Source organism: Rhinolophus sinicus, linkage group LG05 (assembly GCF_036562045.2).
Source record: "Rhinolophus sinicus isolate RSC01 linkage group LG05, ASM3656204v1, whole genome shotgun sequence".
NCBI classification, from domain to species: Eukaryota; Metazoa; Chordata; class Mammalia; order Chiroptera; family Rhinolophidae; genus Rhinolophus; species Rhinolophus sinicus.
In genome coordinates, this window is record NC_133755.1 from 88,936,004 (window position 1) to 88,955,724 (window position 19,721).

General features: G+C 50.9%; 1 long non-coding RNA gene across 1 annotated transcript; it reads right to left on the minus strand.

Annotated features, from left to right (window-relative positions):
* Positions 1-4,800: 4,800 nt before the first annotated feature.
* LOC109438805 (uncharacterized) lies at positions 4,801-15,547 on the minus strand. Its single transcript, XR_012496921.1, has 4 exons — positions 14,985-15,547; positions 7,663-7,781; positions 6,567-6,635; positions 4,801-5,143 (listed from the first exon to the last, which is right to left on the minus strand). It is a non-coding gene; the product is annotated as an uncharacterized LOC109438805 (long non-coding RNA).
* Between the last annotated feature and the right edge of the window lie 4,174 nt (positions 15,548-19,721).

Sequence of the window (19,721 nt, forward strand, 5' to 3'; positions counted from 1 at the left end):
CAAAGCTTTGGGAGGTGGGTTACATGAGATGATGTATGCAAACCACCCAGCCCAGACCCCACAGGTGGCAGAAGCTAGTTCTCTGTTACTGTACAGTAGTCCCTGCCTTATCCGTGGGTTCGCTTTCCACAGGTTCGGTTACCCGTGATCCACCAAAGTCCAAAAATTAAAATGGAATTTTCCAGAAATAAACAATTCATAAGTTTTAAATTATGTGTCATTCTGAGTAGTGTGATGAAATCTTGAGATGTCCTGCTCTCTCTTGCCCACAACATGAATAATGCCTTTGTCCAGTGTATCCACGCTATATTCTTTACCAGCCTGTTAGTCACTTAGTAGCTGTCTCAGTTATGAGAGAGAGAGAGAGAGAGAGAGAGAGAGAGAGAGACATTCACATAACTTTTACTATACGGTTATAATTGTTCTATTTTATTATTAGTGACTATTTTTAATCTCTTATGATGCCTAATTTATAAATTAAACTTTATCATAGGTATGTATGTATTCGAAAAAAACATAGTATATAATATGTAGGATTCGGTACTATCTGTAGTTTCAGGCATCCACTCGGGGTCTGGGAACATATGCCCTTCGGATAAGGGGGTACTGTTGTATTTCCTTGAACTTAAGATGATAAGAAGCACCATTATTTTACGTCCCATTAAGAACGGATTGAGACACAGCTCAGGTTTCAGCGATGTGTGCACCTTAGTATTGATGGCAGACTATATTACTGGGAGGGTGAGCAGGTGGCAACAGCGTCAATCCCGACAGCAGCGGCCCTCCTCCTAGGCTGCAGTTTAGAAGGTCATGCCCAGTCTGCATCCCAATTAAACCAAAACCTCTGGGGTGTGGCCCAGTCATCAACCCGTGCCTTGATTTCCCCATCTGCAAAACTGAAATAATTCTAGAATCTACTTCTGGGGTGGTTGTATTAAATGAGCTGATACATGCCCGCGATTTAGAACAGTCCCAGGCCCACAGAAATGCTGAGATAAACGTGAACAATTACTCAACTCTGCACCCCAAGTCCTGGCCTACACTAGGTACTTCCTAAATGTTGGTCAAAAGCAGGAGTACATACAGTCACATGACTGCTGCCCTGCCCTCCCCCCACCAGCTGGGAGAGGCCCACTCTGGCCTCTGTCCAGGGTGTGGGGGCCAAGAAGACGCTCACCTGCCTAAGGGCCTTTGGTCCAAAGTTCAAGGGAGCCACACCCTTCTCCACTTCTGCACCCACCCCTGGGGCTGCTGTGCAGTGGGCGCTACCACATGGGCCTGGCCAAGACCTCATGGAACCAAACTTCTCCCCCAGCCTCCACCCTCCCCTTTCCTGCTTTTCTTATTTTCTTTTCCATAAAGATCAGTCTGTGTTGCTCCTCTATCAAGGCCTGGAGGATAAACATTTGGTCCTGAGGCAGAGAAACCCCAGGCTTGAAGGCCCCCCACTACCCCCACCCCAGCAGCCTAAACCTTGGGCTTTTAAGCAAGGAATGGTTTTCAGTAAATCTCTCCTATCAGCAGAAACCTTTGAAAGAGTTTGTTTAAAGGCCAGGGAGATAAACAGCAAGGAGAAGTGTTTGTTTAAGATGTATGTTCTGTGTGGGCACTCTGAGGCCCGGATTCACATCTAAGGGAAAGGAGCCTCTCAGAGTCCAGGGTGCGGGCCTCCCAGGGGCGCCCGGGGCCCTGGGTGTGGACTCTAGCCCAGGCAGGGACCGGGTCCTCAGGGGAGGGAAGCGAACTGGACTGCACCTGCAGGCCCCTCCCTGGCTGGGGGTGGGAAAGGTAGGGGCCTGAAAGTTGCTGCAGGAAGGAGACTTCCTCACCCTGTAGGGAGGGGATAAGTACTCAGAAGGACGAGCTGGTTGGTGTGCAGGCAGAAATCCCCCAGGAAGCAGGCTGCCTCAGCCCCCAACTCAATATTCAGAACAAGGGCCTGGCTCAGCCCCCCCCCCTCCCGTCCTCACCCCCCACATTGGCTCCATACTCAGCAGCGCAGAATGAATGAGGGGTTGCATCTGGATATTGCCAGCTTTGTGACCTTGGACAAGCCACCTAATCTGGCTAGAACCCTAGGTCCTCTCTGTTGTGAAAATATCTCGCCTGCTTCAAAGGGTTTTAACTGCTTTTTCTTCCATTTGCAAATACGCATTGAGCACCTGCTGTATACCAGATATTGTTCTAAGTGCTTGGGATATCACAGAAAACAAAATAAACAAACTGTGCCCTTTTGGAGCCTAAAGCGGAGGGAAATAGACAATGAGCATGATAATAAGTAAATTATACACTACATTAGGTGATAGGAGCTACGGAGAGAAATAGAACAGCGTACAAGGAAACCGGGAAACGATGGTGAGGTTTGGCCCCACTGAGAAGACGTTTTCTGAAGGAGCTACAGATCTCTGAGGGCAGAGGGGTCCTGAATGAAATGCCCTATGTTATGCACATAGTATGAGCCTGGAGCATGGTCCTGTGGTCAGAAGTAATAGCTGATGCTGTCATTGCTATTGAAGCAATTACTGAGGGCAGGGGAGCTTTCAGGGAGGAAGCAGGACTTGAGTGGGTTTCCCCCTGGAATTCCTTCCTCCTGCCAAGTAGAGAGGACAGATGGCATCTCTGGAGCAAAGCACTTTGAAGGTGAGAAGACAAGCAGACCAATGACACAGCTCTCAGTGCCTGAGAGGTCTGGGGGCAATGCCCTTGGCTGGGATCAAGGGTCTCCCAGGTCATCGGGGCAAGTGATTTGCAGCTTCCTGGCTCTTTCTTTCCTCTATCAGAAAATGGGAATAATATTTCCTCCCCTCACCGGATGTTTGGGAAGATAAAAGTAGCATGGGGGGTGTTTATGCCTAGAACATAGTAGATGCTCAGTAAATGTTGGATTTGTGTTCCAGGCCCTCCCTTGTCCTTTCCATCTCCTTTCCAGCTCTTCCATGGAAGGGTAAGTGGAACAGTGATAGGCCCACCAGGTCCCAGACTGAAGGAGAAGATGTTAAACAGCTGAGCATGGTCTTCAGGTAGCTGAAAGGTGAACCACTAGAAAAAGTTTACATTTGTTCCTGGGATCCAAAGGGAAGGTAGGAATGTCAGGGAAACCGTTTTTTCACTCCACTTGGGAGGCATTTTCCAGTAATCAGTGGTGTTTAGCAGCAAGATGGACCTCTTTAGAGCTCCTGAACTCCTGCTGATAGGGGTCAAGTGAGCAGAGGCAGCTGGATTTTGGATATAGGTTGAGCAGAGGGAACCCTTGCTCTGGAAGGAGTTTGACCAATTGTTTTTGGGGTCCCTCCCAGCAGTGAGATTTGGGGATCTACTTCCATTCCTTCCCAGGCTCCACAGCCCATGGAGATCTGTCCACACTCCAGACTTTCTCCATTACCTTGTAAAAACTTGCCTGACCTGTGTCCTTAGGGTTCTGCCACGTGACAGGCCAGTACAACTGACAGATAAGTCCGTGCTAAATTTGGAAGGGTCACAGATTAGCATGCGAGTCTTGCCAGGTAACCCAGGGACAGTTAAACAAGGTCTAGGGTATTAACTCAAAATTATAAGGAATGGTGAAATTCCAGGCATTTGGGAGAGAGACCCAGGGACAGATAGATCTGTTTGGGGAAACATGCCTGAGTAGTTTATCAAATAGTTCCTAGTGTCTTCCAAACCCTACCTACGGTAAGATTAACTCTAGCTAAGATCACAGACCATGGCTCAAAGATTTAAAGGGCCCAACTGTGCCTCAACCCGTCCTCATGAGCAAGCTGAAATGCTAGGGCATCTCTGGGCACCTTCTTCCTGCCCCACAGACACATGCCTCGCCTGGCAGCTGGAAGCCAGCACTTTTCTTTTCAAAGCCTCTGCATCTCCTTCCCCCCTCCTCCTTCCTTCCCTCCTCCCCCCCCCCCGCCCCCCAAAAGGAGGATGCCCCTTCTGTTGAGTACACAGCCTGTAATTTTGCTGTCAGATCTCAGCCAGGAGGTCAGTGTTGTGACTGACTGTGTAAGGATCGCTCCCTTAAGGGTAATTACACTAAATTCCCCTCTGAAGGACAGCTCTGTCTGGATAGAAGGCAAGAAAACCCCGCATCCCCCATTCACGGAAATTCATAATTTCTGTTGTTGTCCCTGGCACCCTGGCAGCGAGACACTTCGAGGAGCTCCAACCACTCTACTCAGAGGTGCGAGGTGCGTCTGCAGGGTGGCAGAAACCAGGCAGTGGGGGAGGTGGTGGTTGTGGTGGTGGATGGGCCAGCAGCAAGGGAGGGGGGATTCAGAGAGGCCACACTGGCAGCTGAGCAGGAACTGACTAAGCAGGAACTGGGCCAGAGCCAGGAGCATCTCCATTCTGAGCTGGAAAAGCAAGAAGGCCCCCTGCTGAAATCCACCCCATGAGAGGAGAGCCCTGGACCTTCATTCCTTTGTTTAACAGGTAGGCGTTGACCGCCCATCACCTGCCCTGTACTATACTAGGCACTGAAGGGGGACCCTGAGATGGACAGCAGGCCCCTCTGGAAAGAGCTGGAGGGCTCTTGGGCGAAACAAAGCACTCACACAGGAGAGGTGAATTAGTATCAAAGCCCCCTGGTGCCCCCACCATCCCCACACCCCTTCAGAGGGGCAGCGCCCTGAACCTTGTCCCCCACCCACCCCAAGGGAAGATGGCAGAAATGGCCAAGACCTTGCAGATCTAGCATCACACCCCAGTAGCCTCTGCACTTGCACTTGTCCCCTTCCCAGGGAGACCCTGGTGAGAGTTGGGGAGTCACTCATCCACGACAAACAGTTAAAAGGAAGAAAGCGGGTCTGGCGATATCAATGCACTTTGATAACAATAAACTCTGCTTTTAATTTATGCTAATGTGTAGGGCTGTGGTGACAGTAAGAACTAAATTACAGAGTGGCTTTCGAGCTGGTAATTATCCCTCCATTTTTCGCTGCTCTGGAAGATGGACACACAATTATGCTCTCTTGCTGTATATTAATACAGATTCTTGACATCTTCAGCAGACCTGGAGCTGTCATCGAGCTTTTTGTCTCCTTTAATTGAAAATTAATGGTTACTGGGTTGCCACGGAAACAGAGGCCACGGACGCCAGTGGCGCTCGCGTCTCACTGAGGGACTGGCGGCTTCAGGAGTCCGGAATGACCTTGAAAGTTAAAAGAAAAAAAAAACTTAAAAAAGAAGGGGAGAGGAGGGGAAATGAGGACAGGAGGGTGGGAGAGTGTGTCAGAGCTGAAAGAGAGAAGAGAGGAGAGAGAGAGAGAGAGAGAGAGAGAGAGAGAGAGAGGAGGAGGAGGAAAGGAGAGAAAGAAGAGGGGGAAAGATAAAAAGAAAGAAGAAAATTTGCAGGAGGTTAGGAGCATGGATGATTGAGGAGAAAAACTAAATTAGTAAGTTTTACCTCTCGAGTTTTGTCTCTCTCTGTCTCTCTCTCTCTGACCCATTGAAAACCTGGGAACTGGGTCTCAGCTCCAAAATCCAAATTCTACAAATCTCTCTTCAAGAAGAATGACAGCATCTGACTAGAGCCCCCAGGAGAAAGAGACAAAGGCTCCTTGGTGCCATAGGAAGTGGCAAGCAGAGCAGGGGGCAGGCTGAAGTGTACCATGTGGGGACTTCTCAGGTCCAGTGGGCTGTGCTGTCAGAAACAGGGGCCAGAGAGGGGGCTGCCATACCACGGCTTCAGCAGTAATGAGCAGCTAACAGGTCTCTGTTGGCTGGGCCTTCAGCTTGAAGACACAACAAAAGAACTTAAATGAGTCAGAATGGGGGTCCTGGCAGGGGGCGGCACTGTTTGGTTTGCCCAGGAAGGTAAGAGATAAAGGGAGGCATTTCCATGTGATTCCAGGATGGCCTCTGGCCCTGGGCTTGGGAATGTTTTGTTCCTAGGAGAAGATGGCAGGCCCAACAGAGTTGGCAGTGGGACATAGAACCCTGAGTGTTTTAGCAGGGAAGGTGGGCTCCTTCCTGATGAGCCCACCATTCCATTTCCTCAGCCCAGAGCACAGCCTCTAGAAATACAATGCAATTCAAAAATTACTGCATATCTACAGTGAGCCAGGAGCCAAGTTAGTGAATCAGACAAAGAGCCTGCCCTAGAAAGCCTCACGCTCTGGGCTGGGAGTAGACAGACATATACACAAACAATTGCAAAGTTAGCTGCCCCCTCAAAGATTTCTCTGCAAGGATGTTTGTGGCAGTGTTGTTTATAATAGCAAACATCTAGAAACAATCAGGATGACCAACAATTGAGGACTGATAACATTATATGCCTTGCAACACACCCAGAAGATGGAGCACTCTACAGTCACTTCAAATTACCTCGGAGAAGAACATGTAATGACCTGGGGAAAAGGTTCTCAGTATTTTGTTTAATGAAACAAAACGTTTACGAAATAGTAATGTATTTATATTTCCATGATCCTGTTTCTAAGTTTCTTGAACTCTATGTCCATTAAGTTATTATGCTGTAATAAAAGTTATCTATATGTGAGTATAAATGCATAAGTGTGTGAATCAGTGTGGGAGGAATGTGATTTAAAAAATTAGAAGATACAGTAACATCTTACCATAGCTATCTCTGAGTGGTGGCATCGTGGCGGAACTTTATCTCCTTTTTTGATGCTTTTCTGTATTTTCTATAATAAATAGACATCATTTTGATTGACAGGGGAAAGAAAAGGTGTTTTTGAAACTAGCTTCTCCAGAAACCAGTCTCCTAGAGGTAAAATCCCCACACACATCTGAGAAGACTAGCTGCCCCCCCCCTTCTTCTCGGGCCTAGGTGCTTTCCCCCAGACATCACTCAGCAGACCCTCTCCTCAATAACCAGTACCCCTTCTGAGGCTCTCACTCTCACCCAGACACTCCCCCCACCTTCAGCCTGTGGCCATGGTGTCCAGAAATAGGATGAAGGGCTGGGGACCCCCAGGAGGGGCTGTGGGGTAGGCCAGGGTGGCAAGCCCTGCAGCAGGCAGCCCTGGAGACCAGGAACCACTCTCCTTGACTCCTGTGTCAATCTTTATCCCCTTTCACAGACCAGGCAACTGAGGCCTAGCAATGCTAGTTGATTTGCTCCAAGTCACACAGCTGGTCAGTGGCTGAGCTGGATGGAGCCCAGCCCCAGGAACCATCTGCTGCCAGGTTTGTAGTCTGTGTACCTTTCTCTGCTGCCTTGTCCCTCACCAGGTCCAGAGGACCCAGGAGTTCGAGAAGCCTCTATGAATCGCTTGGATTTCTGGAATAAGTTCCATTCTGGGTAGGTCACCATGATGAAAAGCATCTTTTCATGGTCTTTGCTCCCTTGGCTTGCCTTTGGCAGGACTGGGAGAGAGTAGTCATGTTACCCCTAGTTAGAGCAGGAACTTTGGAGAAAGACTAGCTGGGAGTAGGGCTCCCAGGAAAGTATCCTTTCCATCTCGCATCAGATACCTCCTTAAATCCTCTGCCCCTGTCAAGCCCCACACTCACCTGGCACACGGGAGCTTGCCTCATACCTGAAATTCACTCCCGCACCTCTGCCAAACCTCAGCCTCCAAAATCAGATTCCACACTCCCGTCCTCCAGAAAGCTTTCAGATGATTAACTTTATGTTGCCACTAGTTGCCACTATTATTCCTTCACTCTGCCCTTGATAATAAATAAAACCACTCTCATTGCACACACCCTCCGTGGCAGGCCCGGCTACACGTACTTCTCGTGTGTTCGCTCCTTTCGTCTTCTCCACAACCTCAGGATGGGGTGCCACTGTTTTCTCCCACTGAGGCATTGCGAGGTTCGCTTACCTGCTCAAGGTCACACAGAAATCGGTGGCAGAGTTAGAATTTGAACCCAGGCGGTCTGAGACAAGAGGTCACGCTCTTAACCACCACACTAGTGACAAGGAACTAAGGATTCACTAGAATTTTGCTGCACTAGATGACCTGGAACTCTTTCGCCCATTTGCCTGGGCTCTGGTGACAGTCCAATGATGAGGCAGGTCTCGGTGATGGCATTTCCCCAGAACGGGGGCCTTGCATTTGAAGGCAGGTAGAAATCGGCTTGTCCTCTTTCTGGAAGGTCTGTCACATCTGCCACCTTGGCCTAGTCAATTTGTCCTCACTGGTCGTGCCACCGACACTCAGGACAGGCTCTGCGGTTCGGGGAGAGGTCATGGGGGGGCCGGCTGGCTGCCCCGTGGATGACTGGGGATAGTCACTGGGGAACCGTCCCAGCCGAGGGCCCCAGGCGGCTGCCTGCCTTGCAAGAGTCCTGAGAACCAGAAGCCTGGCACTCTCTCCTCTCCTCCGCCCTCCACCCTGCTGCTTGCCTTTCTCTACCTCTCCCCTGGCCTTCTCCCCACCTCTCTGCCTCATCCCTGCCCACTTCCCTCCCCGTCCACTTTCCCAGAGTGAGAACAAACACAAGACAAACTCAGCAGCAGCAGTGGCAGCGAGGGGAGCAGGGAACGTGCCTTCATTTCCCCAGCTTCCCTGATCCCGACCTTAATCCCCGCTCAGCATCCTGTCAGCCGGGTTGTTCTCAAGCTGACATTGCTGCAGGCGCCTTCTCAGCAGCCTTTCCTCAGATCTGCCTTCTCAGGGGACTTCTAAAGAGGAGCCCGAGGTTTCTCTGTTACAGCCGGCTTCACTCACTGCCCTCAAGCAAAGCCTCGGCTCTCAGGGGGCCACAGGGAGAGGGAGCTGCAGGGCGGCAGTGCCAGGCCTGACATTTTGGAGGAAGAGCAGAGGATGGAAGTGGCTGGACCCCAGAGGCTTCCAGAGTGAGGGTCAGACCTGGAGCCGGAGTCCAGCCAGTGCTATTGGGCTCCTCAAAGCAAGGGGAGCCTTACTCAGGTGTTTGGGCCTGAGAGACAGAGGGAAACTGAGGCTGGAGCCCAGGAAATTCAGGTGGTCACTGTTCCTGACTGTGGAGAACGCAGAGGGGTCTGTGATGTTCTGAGTCTGCCTGGAGCTCAAGCTCAGGGTGGGTATGGAAAAGGGCAGCTGGGGCCTGCACCGAATGTATATGAAAGAAAACCCATATGTACACATTAACCAGTCGACTTCCTGAACATCTACGGATGCTGGGTGTTGGGAGAGAAACAGGAAAGGCAGCCTGGTGAAAGGGGTGAAGTGTGAGCTTGGCGTGAGATGGGTCTGAATCCCAACCCAGCTCTCTGCCATGCAGTAGCTGTGTGGCCTCGGGCCAATCACACAGCCTTTTCTGAGCCCCATTTTTCTCACTTACAAGGTTGGGGGTGGGTAGGTTTAATAAAAGTTTCCTTGCAGGATCCACATGAAGTTTAGGGACGAGGTGTGCAGAGCCCTTGGGGTTTAGTATGAATTTTACTATTCATGTCACCATCCACAGGGGACATTAGAGTCCAGAGCTTCGGGTCCTCCTGAAAGGCGCTGCATGTGGGGAGTCACTTGAAGGCATAGGTGTGTGCAGGCGAGGATCAGTGGGGAGGGGGTGTTGTCCTGGGCCAGGCCCCTGTGAAACTGCTATGGGTCTCCATGTTGCAGCCTGAACAAATACGAGGGCAGTGGGCTCTGGCCAGCCCTCCCTTCCCCACACTCCCACCCTGCCAAGGAGCCAGGGATGCAAGAGGCTCCTGGAAACCCACGAAGGGGTGCTCCTAGAGCCCCCTCTCATGGCCCATCTCTCCTGGGACCCCTCAGAGCCACAAGGGCTCCCAGACTAAATGAAAAGGTATTATAGTATCCAAGATCCCAGATGCTCAGCTTTAAAGTTCTTGTCTGGGGAATGTGGCTGCTTCTCCCCGCACCCAGGGGATCATCTTGGGAGAAGCCCTGAGGCCACCGGATAGGACTGATTCCCCGGTACCTGTACGCACACCACTCCTCCAGTCTGCAGGAGTTGGGGGGCTTCCTCGTCCACCTTCTACAGTGGACTCTGCATTCCTGGGGTGGGTGCCCTGGGTTTCTCCTGTTGGGGGCCTGAGACATTCAAGGGGCTCCACGTCAGGCAAGGCATGGTCACGCTGCCCTGGAGATCAGAGACAGGCTCAGGTAGGGGCAGGTTGCTTTCAAACTTCCCAAGAACCTCCTGGCACTGGGGTTTGGGAAGCAGGCCCGCTTTCTGCTGCTTCTTCCCTCCCTGGAGCATCCCCCAAAAGATGGCTGCCTTCTTATTTGGAGAAAGTGTGGGAGGGGGGCATGTCTCAGATCTCTGACAACGCAACTTCCCCCGCATTCCAGCCCCCACACCCTTGTAACTACTCCCACCTGCCGTAGCATAAGTTACTGTGGGCCAGATTTCTACCAAGGGAGGTGCCCCTTCAAGACGGGGGCAGTGGGATGTATGAGTTTGAAGTCCTGTCTCTTTACAACCCATTGAGGAGACCATGGCAAGTCCCCTCCCCATGCCTGCCGCTCAATGACCTCACCTGGGAACCAGCAGTTGAAAACTGTGAGGCTTCAGAGAGACCACGGACATTAAAGTGCTGAGTGGATACAAGGCCTGGATCTTTATATTCATCTTTTATAGAATGAATCCCTTTGGACCCTCCCCGCTAACAGGTGCAGGCTACCTAGGAAGCCTCTCGTCCCACTGCCTCATCTCAGGGAGTCCTACCCTCAAGCTGTTTGGCTCTTAAAACAAACCCATCTGTTTGGGGGGGTTTCAGAGGCAGCTGGGAGGGAACCCCAACCACTCCAACTCCTTCCAAATTGCTGGAGTCAGAGAACCCCGTTCTAAGGCAGCCTTGGGCCCTGATGTCTGTCTGGGGTGTCAGGGAAGGTGGGGAGGGGAAGGACCAGGAGGAGGTCTCTGGGGGCCGGATCCCGAAACTCCCTTGGGCGTGAGACCAGAAACCTGAACCCCAGGCCCCCCACCCCGCCCCCCAAGCCACCGTCCGGAAAAAATAAACTATTTCCTGCAACCAGCTCCGAAACAAAGTCTGTGAGTGAGCTGTGACACATGTTACATAAATAGAAGCCGCAGAGGGGAAAAGCCTGTTTTCTCTTTCATTATTTATCACTCTCTAACCATCTCCAGCTGGGTGAGTAAACAGGCACATTGGCCCATAATGAGGAACAGACTGCTGCCGTGGGGCTGCTGGAGGGGCGGTGTGGGGGTGAGAGTGTGTGCATGTGTCTGTCTGTCTGTCTGTCTGTCTGCTCCTGAGAGGGAAGAGTGGGAGTCTGAGATGGAGAAGGCTGTGGGAACACCTGATTCCAGACAGCAAGGGGCTATCCACGTGGTGCCCTGGCTGGGGTGGGGCCCAGGGGCCTGGTGACAACTCCCTGCCTAGAGCGGTGGCTGGTTGGAGATCGGATGGCTGGATGGAGAAGGAGTCAGAACGGGAGAGACTGTGTGGGAGGGAGAGGATGTGAAAGCTATGAGCCAAGTGTGAGGCTGAGAATGCGCCAGGTCTCGGAGCATGACCCCGGAGGGGAGGCCTCTGAGTGTGGCCAAGGGGAGGTGTGGGGAATGGGACAGGAGCAGGAGGGCACGTGAAGGAGGGTGACTGTGGGGGTGTGTGATTATCTATAAGACGGGGAGGCTGAGGGGCAGTGCGTGTATGGGATAGCATGGAGTATGTGAGTGTCTGTACGTATGGGTGTGTGTGTGTGCGTATGTGTGCGTGTACGTGGGATCCTGGTGGTAGGCAGAGGTAAGTGTGACTGTGGGCGTGTGCGAAGGACATGGGAGGTTGTATAGCCGTAAGGTATGGTTATGGGTTGAATCGTGTCCCCTAAAAAAGGTACGCTGAAGTCCTAACCCCAGAACCTCAGAATGTGATCTTATTTGGAAATAGGGTCATAGCAGATGCAATCAGTTAAGTTGAGGTCATACTGAAATAGGGTGCCCTATGCAACATGACGAGTGTCCTAATAAACGATATTCATGTGAAGACACAGAGACACAGATCCCTGTGAAGACAGAAGCAGAGATTGGAGTAATGCATCTGTAAGCCAAGGAACACATAGGGCAATCGGAAACTCGCAAGAAGCTAGTAAGAGGTAAAGAAGGATCCTTCCCTACAAGTCTGAGACGGCACCTGGATTTTGGACTTCTCCAAAAGTGTGAGACAATAAAGTGCTGCTGTTTTCAGCCACCTGGTGTGTGGTACTTTGCCATGGCAGCCCCAGGAAACTAACACCGATATGTAGCACCATGTTGTATGAGCTTGGGATTGTGGGAAACCATGGGGACGTGCATGTGGGTGCGAGAGCCTGGTAGTGAAGATGGGTGTGGGTGTGACTGTCTGACTATGGGAGTGTGTACCCATGTGTGTGAGACCAGGGAAGGTGTGCATGTGTGTGTCTGGCACACTCTCTCTTCGTTTCTAAGTATCATCCTGGAAAGGAACGCGGCAACCACTCTTCACCTCTGGCTGCCTCTGCACACCCCTGACCCTGCCCTGACCTTGCAGCCTCGCCTGAGGCCGTCAGCCCTGAAGGACGACTGAGAAGGTCCTGTGCAGGGCCCTCTAAGCCTGTCCCCACCCAGGGGTCATCCCAGCATCGAGGTTTAAACCCCACCTGGCCCTAAGAACCTGTAGTGCTCATCAGGGACCCCACCGAGGCTAGGCCCGGAGGCTGGAGGCAGTAAGGGGAGGGCTCAGACTCCTTGTTTGTGGTCCTGGGCGTACTTTTCTGAAGCCCGATTTTTCTCTCGTTTGGGGCTACTGAGATGGTATTACCTGTCCTGCATGGGGAGATATAAGGGAGACAGACTTAAGCCCAGAGGTTCTGGAAACAGAACTGAGCACCTGTGTTGACCAGCTCCATCCTAGTGGGCCATTGGATGTCACAGAGCCAGCTACAGCCTAGCCTCCCGGCCATGTCCAGGCCAGCCTGTCCTCCTGCTGGACCAGCCTTTGCCCCCCGACCAGGGCACACCACAGTTCAATTACTCAACAACGTACAGGTCCCAAGGCTCATGTCTTAGAAGCCTCAAAAGTGTCCCAAAGAGGTCTTAGTGTGAAACCTCAGACAGCTATTTCTCTCTGAGCCTCGGTTTCCCCTCTGTGAAAAGGGTACAACCACCCTCACCCTGCCTGCTTTATAGGGATGGTGTCAGGATTAGGGGACCTAATGAACATGAATTTGTCTTATAAAGAAATGCTTGATAAAATGCCCCCCCAGCCCGACTCTGAACGGCACATCACAAAGGGAGCCCCACATATCAACACCTGTGGTATCCATAACATTTCCACCATCAGAGTGGTTTGCTCTCTCCATTCCCAACTTCCCACAGTTTCGTCCTTTAGCTCTGTAATGGTTTGATTTCATTCAGGGGTCTGCAAACGATGGTCCCCCAAGCCCTGTCCTGCCTGTTTTTGTTTGAGCTGTGAGCTAAGAATGATTTTTACCGATGAGCATTTGTCACCGATGTGTTGATAAGGGAGCATGAACGTTGAAACCCAGTTAAACAAAATGTATCTTCCTCCCCCATCTTGTGCTTCTCAGTAGATCTGTATTACAAAAAGCTACTCGATTATTATTATAACTGGAATCCCACCCATAAAAATTTGGGGGAAATTTGTTTTCTCCCTTGTTATGTAAGTTCCTGCATAATATCCTCAACGTTGCTTTGGCCTGCAAAGCCTAAAATATTTACTGTCTGTCCCGTTACAGAAAAAGTGTGCTGGTGTCTGCCTCCACTACAGGGCTGTCACTACAGCAATGAGTTGGTCATACTTTGCCAACCCCTGAAGTAGAACATTCTCAGCCCTTGGCGATTTGGATTGTTTTGGAGAAGGGCAAGTAAATTTCTCATCAGGTCCCAACAAGCCAGCCTTTGCTTCACCAGTTCCCTGGACTGAACTAGGCAGGATGTGAGTCTGACTCTGACAGGACTCCCTCCAAGGACTCTGAGAATGAAGCCCACCCAGGGAAAGGTGGAGCTAGCAATGCGAGAGAATCCAACAGCGTTGTTTTAAGCCCCTGGGTCACACATCACCTGCAGGGAGCCCTACCCCTTGATCATTCAGTTACACAAGCCAATCAAATTCCCATTGTTATTTAAGCCATTTGAAGTGAATTTTCTAACACAGTACACAGATACAAAAGCAAAAAAGAAGAGTGTCTAATCCAGCTCGGGGCATTCAAGGAAAACGTCCCAGGGAAGGTGTCATCTAAACTGGGTCTTAGAGTCAGCCGAAAGCGAGTGGAAGGAGAAGTATTCCAAACAGACAGCAGGAGAGGAAAACAACACCGCACCTGTCTGTCACAAGTCCCAAGTGGCAGAACTGGGAGTGGCCAGGGATGGGATGGGAGGTTCAAGAAAGAACACCTTATGCCCTGTGCACCAGGCCAAGGTGCTTGAATTTGGCCCTGAGGAAATGGGCTTGGAGCAAGGCATGATGGGTTCAGGTTGGCAGTTTCAACAGACCTTTTTGACCACCATGGAGGATGGCCTGGAGGGAAGTGTAGGGAGGAGATCAGGTTGGAAGTGGGAAGGCAGTGAGGAGGCTATTGGAATACCCAGCTGGAAGATGATGAGGGTCTAGATGGGAGTAGGGGTGGAGAGGAGGAAATGACCCAGAAATATTTTGGAAGCCACGTCCACAGGACTTGGTGACCGTGTAGAGAAGGGATAGGGATAATCAAGGGGGTGATTCCTAGTTTCTAGAGTGACTGGATCATGAGGCCACCAAGGGGAAGTGGTGCAGAGGTAGGGCATGTTTTTGGATGCCGGTGTTGATTTGGGTCTGGGATATGCTGAGTATGTCATCCCTGAAGGTTCACACATATGGGGGTGGGAGCAAGTCCAAGTGAGGGACAGTACTTGGAATCGCCAACTCACACATGGTGGTTAAAACAATGAGAGTAGATGGGATTGTCCAAGAGGACATGTAGTTTGTGGGGGCCATGGCTCAAGGCAGAAGCCTTGAGAACACCAAGCATTTAAGAGAGAACAGTGGGAGATGACATGAACCCACAAAGGCACACAGAAAAGAAAAGTCAAGAAGGGGAAGAGAAGGGCAGAGTGTGGCAGGTGCTGGCGCCCAGCCCGTGTCTCTCGGCACTTACCTCTAGACGGAGAAGCTTCCTTACTGCCAACACCTGCTCTTTGCCTGAGGGTTTTTCCTGGCGGTGGAAACACTCTTGGCGCCAGCTCAGGGCAAGTCGGAAGTACTGGAGAGTTAATGTGCCTGGAAGCAGCCCTCAACCAATGACCAAGAGGGAGTTGGTGGATAAATACCCCAGCTTCCTTGTCCCGTGGTATGGACGACTGGAGGCCTGTCCCATACATCTTCCGGAGTTTCCCAGCAGCTCTGGGCCCCTCTTGCTCACGTGGCAGCATAACTTGCATGATGACACTCCCTGGATTGGCTTCCTGCCCTTCCTTCTCACTTTCCCACTCCCCTACTGGTATTTCCTGGGACAGCTTCCCAAATAAACGACTTGCGCGCTGGAATCCTTTCCTCGGAGTCTGCTTCTGGGAGAACCTACGCTAAGACAAAGGTGTCATGAAAATCAAACAAGTAGAAAATTTCAAGATGTTCTCTCCGTAACTTTCGTCTTTGAGGGGATCAGGTCATTCCCTGCCCCACGCACGGTGCCCACTTCTACTCATAAAAGAGGCAGGCCAATTTCTCCCCTGGCCTTGAGGTTCTTAGCAGGGGACTTCCTATGTTGTCAGGCTGAGCAGACCTCACTATTAAGAAATGTGTTCCTATCTCTCACCTTGGTTCCTCCTGCTTTTATAGGGGCTGTTGTGTCCAGGGAAGTCCTGTCACGGTCCCTTGAATAACACAAAGGCTTAGAACGATTCCTCAGCTCCCAGCCTGCCCTCTCCTTGTACCTCTGGCTTAGTCCTCTCCTTTTCCAGCACTCCAAGTGGCTTTCACTTTTTTCCATTTGTTCTATGTCCAGCCCTGTAAGTGTTCATCACTTCTCTTTCTGCCTGCGACCCAGGGACTGGCTCTGACTGCCCGCCAGTGACTCACAGGGAGGCAGGGAGGGCTGGGTGGCCTGGAAACACTCCCCTCTTCCAGTCAGTTGTGTCTGACCCACCCTGCTCCTCACCTCTAACCTCTCAAGGCAAGAGCAAGAGGAATGGATTTGAACCAGACGTCCGGAGGCAGGGGGAAGGGTCCTCAAGAAGCCATATGGTAGAGTGATGTGTAGATACAGTAGAGTGGAGTGTCAGCTATGAACACCGGCTTTTCGCTTATGTAACTGTGGGATTGTGTGTGAGTTTCAGCTTCTGGGAGCTTTGGTCTTGTCATTTGTAAAACGAGGATAATAGCAGTACCCACCTGACTTAGGCTGGATTCCCCCTGAGGCAGCCCTGAGACAACTATTTAGTCCATATGGTTGATTTAAGAAACCCCAGGAGAGAAGTGGGGGAGTAAGATAAGGAAGGGAAGGGAGGCAATAAAGTGTATGATCCAGCCAGCTACTAGGGTGGGCTCAGCCCTGCCGGGGAAGCCCTGGGAGTGCACAGAGAACACACACCTCACAGTTACCCCCCAGAGGGGTGAAGGAATGGGGGTATTCATACACCGATTCACATCCATCATGGGTGGCGGGCCTGCCCAAAAGATGTTAATTCCCTAGTACTTCTGGCCTCCCACACAGTGGCAAAGTGGGCACTGGAGCCCAGAGGCTGCCCTCAGGGAGGGCCAGGCAGGCGCTGGCGATGAGAAGCCTCAGGGGTATGAGTGGTCAGGGTGAGGGCATACGGACAGGGCACCAAAAGCATCTGGTGTATCATCTCAGAGGGCTGTTGGGAGGTGAAATGAGGTCATGCATGAAGAGTGGTTAACACAGTGCCTGATGCACGATATTTCTGCTCTAATCAAGATCCAGCCTCAGAGTCCTGGCTCAGGGATTTCCTGCTGCCTAGCAAACAGGAGGGAGATCTCTGGGACTGGAGCTGTGAAGCACAGAGGGGAGTAGAGGACAGAAAGGAGAAAGGGTGCAGGAGAACCGGGAAGGAGGTGGGTGCTGAAGTCCAGGCCAGGCTTGGAATGTGACGTGGACACACTTGTGTGTGGAAGCCCCAGGAAAACGTGTGAGGCCCACTCCTGGACCCAGCCAGATGCTGCACATGATAAGGGACTTACAACGATTCTCATCTCCCCTTATGTCCACCCTACATTCATTGACTCTGCCATTCAGGCCACTGCCTTCTCTTAAAACAAATAAACAAAACGTTAGTACCCCCATGGGGAGCAGAGATGCATATAAAAAGTGTCTGGTATACAGTAGATGCTTAATAAGTAGGTGGTGGCTATTTCCAGTGGGAGGCTACCTTGACTTTGACTTTCCTTTTTCACATTGTATCTCACCCTCCAGTGCCAGTGGCTGAGACCCCAAACCCCAGGCCCTCAAGGTTCCATGGGGAAGGAATATTCCCTTGCTAAGCACAGAGTTCTAAAGGCATCCCCACGGGACAAGCAGAACAGAAGCAGGGAGGAGTGATGAGAAGAATGGGGAGCACAAACCTCTGAGAGGAGGTGCTACCTTGTTCTGTTTTCTATCTAAGTCCTCCGCCTTGCCCTCCAACCACTGAAAGATACAGTTATGACATTAGTTCTACCAGCCCCAACTGATACCTACAGTGCACCAACTTGCCCTGAGGCATCAGGCTATTTTTTTTTTTAACTTTGCTCCAGTTGATCAAATCATAATAAAATCAAATCAACATGCATTTACTGTGCACTTACTATGCAAAACACATGACGCTGGGTACCCTAGGAAATCCCAAAATGACTAAAATTGCGGGCCACTGACCACAGTTTATTATCTGGATGGAGAGATGAGGCATAAATGGTTAAGCAGTTAACAAACAATACAATGTATTTAAAGTTACTAGGTGCTTATTAAATAAAAGCTAGCCAACCACACATTACAGCCTCAACAGGTGTGCTAAAGAGGAAGGGGAAAGAGCGGGGAGTGGGCTGGGGTAATCAAGAAATAAGGACGGTAGTTTCCATCTATCCAACGCCTATACTGAGAAGAATGCTGCAAGTTATACCTTTCCTCACCACCTCTCTGCCAGACCTACATCTTTCTCCCCATCCTGCAGTTGAAGAAACTGAGATTAAGCCTCTTGCTTTAGGATTTCAGGTTTGAAAGTGTCAGGTTTGGGATTTAAATCCAAGCATCTTTGCAAGGGAGGAATACAGGGGGTAGCTCTTGAAGGATAAAGAACTACATCGAGGGAGAAGGGGTTCTTCCCCCCCACACACACCTCCCCTTGGCCTCTCCTTGCCTTGCCCCTCTGCGCATCCCCTCAGTGACTGGCCAGTGCACTGCACGGGAGAGGGGAAGGGTGCTGGGTCTGCTCTCTTGTTTATCCCTGTGCGTGCGTGTCCCGCTCTCCCCCTGCATGGAAATCACTCTGTGGAGGGGATCTCATTTGACCCAAAGACACCGTGTTCTAATTGATAGAAAATTGTCCACTGCTTGTCAGGTGTTTGTTCATTACCTGATCCTTAATGACTGATTTCCCACCAATCATCCTGGAATCCTGTGCCCACAGGCCTGAGGACAAGGCCTGAGTCTCTGAGTCCCTAAAAGTGACTGCAGGGGGGGCCTGCAAACATCTCTCAGGGCTGGGGGGCAGCCAGCTGGCCTGGTACCAAGAAGGGCAATCCAGCCCCTCTCTCGGTCTTGGTGCCCTCCCCTCCACAGCCCCCTGGGACAGTTCTCCACACTGCATGGTCCTCTACTCAGGGCAATATGGTAAGCTGATAAGCCTCCCCCCAGGAGTAGGAGCCCCCCTTGAAAAGGGGGAGTCTGAAGAGTGCCTTGAAGGTTCCTGGCACAGTTCATTAAGATATCAACCTTTAATGAAATATTTCTTTGTTTAAATCGTCATTTATCTTGGGGAACAGGGGCATTTGTGGCAAGGGAAAAAGCTTCCCTTTTCTACCCCTCCCCCACCTCCACCTAGTACAGACCTGGGTCTTTCTGAGTCAGAAAGATTGGGAAGCAGGGTGGGGAGGAACAGCTGGAAGATATGGGGAGGGGAGAAGATTCTAGAGTGGGGGAGCCACAGGGGGGAGGGGGGACAATTCGACTTAGCAGGAGGCACTGGAGGAGAGTGAAACAGAAAGCCCTGGAAGCGCCCCCACCTCACCCCACAACCCACTGCAGTGTGACCACAATGGCCAAACATGGGAAACAACCCAACTGTCCGTCAAGGGGAGATTGGGTAAAGAAACCTGGACACTGACACAGTGGCAAGCTCAGCAGCCTTTTCAATTAATGAACTAGAGATACATGTAGCAAACCTGAATTAACCTCAGCAACATGAAGTTGAGTAAAAAAACCACCACCAACAAAAAGGAAAAGCAAGGAGCAAAAGGATACCTTTCATTTAAAATTTCAAGATGCCCAAGCAATGCTAAATGATTAAGAACATAAAACTTACGTGGGAAGGCTACCTACCAACTTTGAGAAACTGCCTACATCTGGAACGGAAAGATGGAGAATGAGAGGGAGGGATATGGAAGGACCTCCACAAGACCAGCAACCATTTTTAAGCTTTTTAATTTTTAAGCATAAAGAAAGGTGCACAAATCATAAATGCACATACAGCCCAATTAGTTCTCACAAAGTGAAACACCCATGTGACAAAATTCCAAAAACACGAGTATTTCCAGATCCCCAGGAAGCCCCTCGTGCCCTTCCCAGTCTCTCCCCCACTTAGAGTAGCCACTCTTCTGAGTTCTAACACCATCAATTGGTTTGACCAATTTTTGAATTCCAGATAAATGGAATCATACTGTGGAATCATACTGTGTGTGTTCT